The sequence below is a fragment of the Humulus lupulus genome, chromosome 5 (genome assembly GCF_963169125.1).
Source record: "Humulus lupulus chromosome 5, drHumLupu1.1, whole genome shotgun sequence".
NCBI lineage: Eukaryota > Viridiplantae > Streptophyta > Magnoliopsida > Rosales > Cannabaceae > Humulus > Humulus lupulus.
In genome coordinates, this window is record NC_084797.1 from 176793387 (window position 1) to 176801668 (window position 8282).

General features: G+C 32.1%; 2 long non-coding RNA genes across 2 annotated transcripts; both read right to left on the bottom strand.

Annotated features, from left to right (window-relative positions):
- Positions 1 to 2252: 2252 nt before the first annotated feature.
- LOC133833845 (uncharacterized) lies at positions 2253 to 3056 on the bottom strand. Its single transcript, XR_009893166.1, has 2 exons — positions 2998 to 3056; positions 2253 to 2485 (listed from the first exon to the last, which is right to left on the bottom strand). It is a non-coding gene; the product is annotated as an uncharacterized LOC133833845 (long non-coding RNA).
- Positions 3057 to 6689: 3633 nt separating this feature from the next.
- Positions 6690 to 7434, bottom strand: LOC133833846 (uncharacterized). The gene is made up of 4 exons (XR_009893167.1): positions 7401 to 7434; positions 7227 to 7304; positions 6910 to 7105; positions 6690 to 6792 (listed from the first exon to the last, which is right to left on the bottom strand). It is a non-coding gene; the product is annotated as an uncharacterized LOC133833846 (long non-coding RNA).
- Between the last annotated feature and the right edge of the window lie 848 nt (positions 7435 to 8282).

The following is an 8282-nucleotide window of genomic DNA, read 5'->3' on the forward strand; positions in this document are numbered from 1 at the left end:
CACCTGAAAACAATGAAGAACAGAACCTTGGCCTATGGGTTATCATTGAGCAACCTGTACAGCCAGTAGAAGCACCAAGTGCTGCCCAAGCAAAACCTATACCAGAAAGGTTCGAAAACCAGAATCCACCTATATTCGAGGGGAGCAGTGACCCATCAATGGCAGAGGAATGGATCAGTATTTTGGAAAGAATCTTCAACTTCATTGGAACTACTGAGAGAGAGAAGGTAGTTTGTGCGACTTATATGCTGAGAAAAGATGCCTGCATTTGGTGGGACGCAAACTTGTGTTTTGACTTCTCTCTAAGTACTCATTTGATAGTCTCAATTAGGCCATTTAATTTAATTAAAAAATCAATAAAATAATATCCAATTAACAGCCCTAGGTCGAAATTATCATGGGCTTTAGGCCCGTGAAATTTCCCATTTAATTATAAGCCCATTGCACTTAAATTCAAGACCTGTATTATTTTATATTGATTTAATTAAATAAATAATTAATTAAATCCTTTATCAAATTAATTATTTATAATTTGAACCTTAATTTAAACTTATTTATTAATTTAGATACCAATTTATCTTAATTAATAAATTTTCCATAATTTCTCATTTCTTCTCAAAATTACATAACTCTATGAAACTATCCAAAATTGACCTGGTCAACTTTGATAATTCTAATTGATAATTAAATCAATTAATTGAGACTATCTAGATGATTTTATCCAAGCTACAATGAGGACCATCGGTCTATGAAATCAAGCTCCAATAAGTTATCATAAATCTAACAAATAAATTTACTAACTTATTAATTCCTCGTGACTCCACTATACACTTGGAATTGCACTATTGAATTCATAGAGCGCTCTATAACAAATATAGATACGCTATTCATTATCTATTGTTACAACCATAATTGTCACTTAATCCTCTATAGACGGTCTACAATGAGATGGGACTAAAATACCGTTTTACCCCTCGTTATATTTTATCCTTAAAACACTTAGTTCCATGTAAATGATATTTTAGTAAACTAATTTAATTACTGAAATGAGATCTCTATCATTTAACACCTTGAACCAAATTAAAAGGAAACCATCGTTTCACTTCTTCATCAGAAGCTATAGATGTTCATATCTATGATTAACACTTCCACTCAATTTTACTACCAAGTTCCCAAGATGTAAGTATGGGCTAGTCGGTATGGTAAGCTGGTAACGAACAAGTCAAATAACTCAAATAATACAATCAGTTAGAATACTAACCACTCAGAATTGAGATTGAATTAACCTATGATCAACTATATGATATGACTAGAATAGATAATAACGGTATGTTTACTTATCTTATCAACTGTCAATATCGATCCAGTCTGATGTAACAAATACATCCGATCTTATCTACTTTGCTAATGTTTTGGAAAGAACATAACACTATAATGTGTAAGTAGATCATATCGTAGATTGGCAAGTCAGTGTAAATCTTGTGCACTGACTTATCTTATGACTAACTTATTTTGAACATATAATCATATTTATACTCCATTGTGATTACGTCACTATAAATAAGATTAGCTATATGCTTGGGATTTAATAGAAGTTTATATTAAACAAATAATCATGAAAATAAAACATGTGAGCAAAGTGACCAAAAAAATGATTTCTATTCTTTTATTGATAATAAAATGAGATTATAAAGAAATTGAGTTTTAATTAGGGCATTAAACCCCAACAAACTTACACTTGCACTAATTGAAACTAATGCCTTAATTCTACTAATCCCATTTCCTTAATATGCTTATCACATGTAGCTTCCGGTAGTGTCTTTGTAAATGGATCTGCAAGATAGTCTTCAGTTACAATCTACATACACTACAAGAAAAAATGCTTTTAATAACACCAAAAATGTGTTATCAGAACATACGATAACACTTTCTGATGTGTTAAGACAGACTATGTTATCGTAGGTCAGGGTACTTTACATAACACTTTATTAGTGTTATACAGATGTGTTATTGTACTGTCAACGATAACACAATTTCTGTGTTATTTTAATATATAGATAAGTGTTTAATGATGTTATTTATAGTCGATTATATTACACTTTTTTTGTGTTATACTACACTTTAGTATAATACATTTTTTGTGTTATACTACACTTTAGTATAACACATGTGTTATATTAGCTTAGAGAAACATAATCTTTTTTTACTTACACAAAACTAGGAAAACAAATATGAAAGTTGAAGCCAAATAATGTAACATAAATAGATTTTTATTAATTACTCAAATGTAATTACAATATTTAGTCTACTAGTCTAGGCTTAAGAAATCATATTACAACATAATTTATGCCAAATTCAGATTCCTTTATCACTAAATACAAAACAAGAAATGTATACAAAAATTAGTGAAATACATTCTTCCATTCTAAAGGCCTCAACTACAAATGTTGTCAAGAATTGCTCCAAAGAAATCATCTCAATATACCTGCACATTGTAAAAAAAAAAAAAGTCCTTTTATTATTAAGAACAAAAGTTCTTGCCACCACAACAACAAACTTATAGTCTTTTCTTAAATGATACATTGAAAACTTCAAAAGAAGAAAATGGAAAACTAAGATAAATACTTATCTGTTTTAGTTCAATAAAATAAGAGAGCTATCAAGAAAGAGCTAGGGAATTTTCAGATGAACAATAAAATAAGAGAGAATCAATAGATAATTTTTTCAGCGTTAGAAATCAAATCCATGATTATTTCTTAGTATTTATAGACACAAGATGATTAATAGCAAGCATGCCTCTTAATGAGACTACGGTATGTATCAAGATGAACTTTGTTCAAATCATTGACAATTTGATGAATCAAGATTCAAAAGTTCACAGTGAAGAAATTAGTATCATGCAAGGAAAAGTTAGAAATAAAATCAGTACGCGTGTGTTAAAAAAAGAACAAGCAAATGATTAGAAAAGAATAAGATAATGATTATGTAAAAGCTTACTTGCTTCAGAAGCTCTGCATTAGATGAACAAGAATCCATTAAGTTGAAATTAAAATATGTCTGTTTTAAGTGGCATATTTTGGTTCTTTAGCAGTTGGTTTATATGGTAGTACATCATGTACCCCACTTTTTCTCTGCTTACCCCACTATCGTAACAGATTTAAAGGCTCAAGCACCCAAATAAATTCACATTATGATTAGGACCAACAGCAGTTTTCCAAAGATAGTAAAAAAGGCAATCATCAAAATCATCTGTCAAAAAACAGTCAAAGTACCACAACTTTTCTGCAAATTAAGGTTAGTAAGAGTACTGAGACTGTTCCAGTACAACTTACTGTATCCTTAGTGTCATTCAACTAGTCAACTGTCAAAAACATTTGAATCTAACTATCCAATTTCTACACATTGCACACTATGAAGTAATAAAACCAACAAAAATAACCAATTACCCTTTCAAATGATCCCTGAAACATTATATGAAAGGGAGGTCGATATAAGGAGGCCAGATTATCCCGAGCATTATCTGCTGTTGATGCAACACCTTGCTCTGATTCCTAAACCCCAGGGCGTTTCATTTCTTCATCAAAATTACGGAAAGCAATTAATGAGTTTGATTCAGAGGATGGATTTCTCATTCTTGATTCCCTAAATCAAAAGGACATATTCCATAAGTAAAAGTGATTTGCAGTTAGAATATGAAGTTGTGCATAAAATGAGCATTGCCGATAACTAGGCACATCTACAAGTGGTTGAGGTTACTGAAGGCACCAGACAAAGGTACAGAAATAACTAATGTACAATGCATATCCAATTAAAAGACTCGCCAAACTCTAAAAATTAGCAGATATAATTTGACATGAAACACTAGTCCAAGTCATTTACAAAATCTTATGTGCAGTATCTCAGTTATGAAACACAAAATCAAAATAAAATAAAAAATCCCTACTAAAACATGAGATAACATAGAAGGCAGTAAATGAACAAAGGTTAAAGTATATATCTAAACACCACAAATTAGTGACTGAACCAATTTCCATCTGCCCGAGATAAGTAAAAGTGCTACGGTGTTCAGTTAATGGATAAAAAGAAAAAGAATAAAGACACAGTTCCTGCAAACAATAGATTCCTTAAAATTTCAACAATGCCTCATGTACAAATAAAATTCATATGCAATTGCATCTCCAGTAGATAGCATTTCCTAAAATCCAAAACGCCAATCAAGCAGCTATACAATGGATGACAAATGTAAACAAAATAGTAATAACAATAGACTTAAGCAATTAAACACACACACACACCAAAGAATAAACATAATAAACACTATTTTAGTTCAACTGAAAGAAAAGCTTATGATATTTGCTATGAAATAATAAATCAAAAGGGGAATAGATAAAAATTATACCCGTACATTAAGGCACCATCATAAAGGGCTTCCCTGATAACAGGTAAAGGAGGGCGTACTTTATCTCCAACAATCGGTGCCAAATTCCTTTCGGCTTCACTGAGTCGAATCATTCTAAACCAGCATAAACAATAATGCAGAACGAGACACATAAAACAAAGAAAAATAAATACATAAAGAAATCGATGCATCTAACATACCGAGCAGTCTGTTCGGCCAAAGCTTCAATATTTTCTGTAGGCGGAAATTGAGAAGACGATCCTCCCACTACAGTGCTGCCTTCACTGCCTATATAAAAAAGCTGAATAGCCTTCTCAAGCTTCCAACTTGTGGCCTGTTCTCCCAACAAAATTCCATAAATTATCTCCAAAAGCCCAATTCTTAATCAAAATCTTCCGATTTCAACACAACCAAAATTAAATAAACCAAAAGACCAATGGAGGCAAGTACAAATTGAGAAAGATAGATAGAGAAACCTGCAAGAACTGCCTGGCAGTCTCGGCAGTTTGTCCAACGGAGATCTCGAAGAACGATGAGACCACAATAATTGATGCTTTCCAACCACAACAATAGTTCAGTACATTTGGCTGAAATTTAAAGTTATGGAAGGATTACTGATAATAGCACCAAACCACTTCAAACTTCATTAAAACCACCAGCAAAAGATAATTCCTTGGTGAGATCAAACAACTTAAGATAATTCAGAAGTGGGTTCTTAGTTTTATGTTGTGATCAGATTTCAAAAATCCTACATCATTATCCATTGTCAAAACCAAGAACCATGAGTCTCCAGCAATTAAAAGAGAGACTTCATCCTCGAAATCCTCTAAAGGTACAGAACATAGTAATATAAGTGTTTCTTTGAAAAGAAATCCTTAGAATTTTCTAAAGCTGTTTAATCTAACCAAAGAATCTAATCTCAACAGTCATTACTAATAACTAAACACAATACAAAGTACAAGCTACTAAAAAGAATAACGGGCATATTCAAATATTCACTGGATTAGAAAACATTAATTTCAAATTGTGTTTCATGAAAAATATCAGATGTTGTAAACCCAAAAAGAAAAACAACTATTCCCTGTCATTCCTATTCAAACACAGCATAGGCCACACTCTTATTGAAATCTACCAATCCAAAAACTCATTCGCAAATTAGATGCAATTATACCCATGTTTAAGCAATATATACATACATATATAAACACCCGAATCCATTTAGTAAGAATTATTCATATTCATGTCATGTATAATCCCAAAATTATATTCAAAACAAAACCATAAATACTCAAAAAGTGATTAGAGTGAGATGAAGAAACAAAAATATTGAGCTCATAGACAACAAAACACAACAATCAAAACATAAATATCCAAAAAAAAAATCAAACCTCAAGGGAAGATCTAACCTTTGTTAGGTTCTGAAATGAAAATTGAAATGGAGATGAAAATGATGAGGAGGAGGCATATATCTTGAGATTTACTTTGGCTCCATTTTTTTTTCTTCGTCAAGGCTCCAGTAGGAGGTTCGGTTCGAGAAGCACACAAATGAATTCTGTATAATTTTATAGGACTGAAGTCAGAGGAACAAATTTTGAAAGCAACAATGCCTAGAGTTTTTACCAAAGAAAGAGTATGCAATGAAGAAACAAACAAACAAAGTACAAATACAACCAAGATGAGTGAAAAAGAGAATGTGAGATCAAATGTGAAACACTTCAAGCTAGTTCTTAGAATACTTTAACCAATGGTCACGGCTATCACAAAATGTATCAAATTGCTTGGGGTAGAAAGAGGGTGGGCAGAAAAATCATCGTTGACTGAAAGCTCGTCTGAAGATGAAAGGTGTATAACTCTATGTGTGTTCATATAAATGAAAAAAATGCAAGTATGAACTTTTAGATAGTGATAGAAAGAAAGACACATTGGCATCCACACAGATTACTTCGAGGTCAGGAAAAAAGAACTAAAACAAAATGATCAAAAAACAGAAAGTGAATAGTTTAGGTTGACTTCTACCTGTAGATTAAGATCAATGTAAGCAAGAATTATTGGTTGAGGCTTCATGTCAATAGGAACCATTGAAAGGTGACCTTTAATAGCAGCTCCTCGAAGCTTCACTAGTTCATGTAGAACAATTTTCACCATGCGCAATGGCTTGCCATTAGCACCAGCACTGAATAGTTTTTATACATTGCAAGAGAGAAGAAACCAATTATTATGCAATCACAATTGTAACTATCAGTCATAGTAGTAGATTGCATGTTATTCCAAATAAAATAAAAGAAAAAAGCATACCGTTTTCTAATTTCTTCCATCCCCAAGTCTTGCAGATACAAATGGATGCTTTGAAGGATGCGGTCAAGGTCAACTTCATAAATAGTGCTTTGAAGAACCTATGAGAAGCTGGCAAGCCAAGTTGTAAAATATGTCAGATTACCCATTGAAACAGAAGATAACAAAAAAACAACTTTAGAAAAAAGGTAAACAAAATAGCTAAAACAAGAAGTTACCTTTGTAAGTTTTATCAAACATTTAACAACCAGATCAGAGAACTTCTGATTTCTGACAGCAAATGTCTCATTTGATGCAGGTGAGGGCCACCTTGAAGGATCTAATGGACGTAAGAGATTGATGAGAACAACAACTAGTTAGACTATCAAGAGTGCTTTCCTTGACAGCATAAGCCAGTCTCTTGTTTTGAAATGTCTAAAAATAAATTAGAATTTTACATCAACTAGTTAGGTTTATAGTAAGGAATATAAAAAATGGAAAAACAGAGTACAGTGTTAGCATTAAGACATTCAACAACAACATAAACCAAACTTACCTGCATGAGGGTGTTGAGAACATATTTACAAGATCTAGATGATGCTCCTGTCAAGCTGAAATCAAAGGTCTTGGCAACCTATTTTATGGGAAAATTTTCATAATTAAAGCCTAAATAATGCCCAAAAAAAAAAACAAAAACTAAAGTATAGGGAAGGACAGAGTAAAGCGCTACCTTGTTTGCAAGGCATGAAACAAGTCTGTCTGCAGACTGCAACTTTCATTTCTTCAACAGACTGCAAAAAGGCACACAAATATTAAAACTTTTTTAATTTTGGAAAAATAAAAATAACAAAGAAGAAGAGAAAAAGAGAAAAAGGAACAATAAACAATAAACAAAGTTGCTCTACCCTACAAACACAAACGAAAGCTTTCATAACAAATAAAATGTATAGCAATGAGGCCATACATTTGAATTATTAAATCAGACCAAAATGTAAGAATTACTCTTTTTTAACTAGAATAATAGCTGCAAGGAGAATATAAGGGGAAGGGGAATAATAGCTGCAAGAATTACTCTTTTTTTAACCAGAATAATTGCTAATAGCCTTAGCAATTAGCCACAAGACCCGCTAACCATACTCTTTTTCTTTATACATACATATATTATATTTACTTATCACTTAGTTTTTCCACGTAATAACTGAAAATTCTCCCATTGGCTTTACGATAAATCAAAAATAAAAACCTAAAGCTTACCCTTACAAAACACAAGGCTTATTAACTGTAAGAGACAAGCTAGAGTTTTCTCATAACTAATATTTCTTCTAATATAAAAGTACATATAAACCACAAGTACCTGCTCAGGAGAACCAAAAGAAATAATATCCAAAGCTTCATTCCAATCAGTGGGGCCATTGGTACCAGCAAGAACACGGGGCATAAGTTGTCTCTCCACATGTATGTCAGCATTCCCATAGTTTTTCCTGATACCAACATCATAGAATAAAAGAAAATTAGCAATGAAGCCAACATATGTGATGGAAATGTCCGAGTAAAATTTGTATCACTTGTTAAAAAATTAAAAACAAACAATTAAATGATCACTATGCGGAAC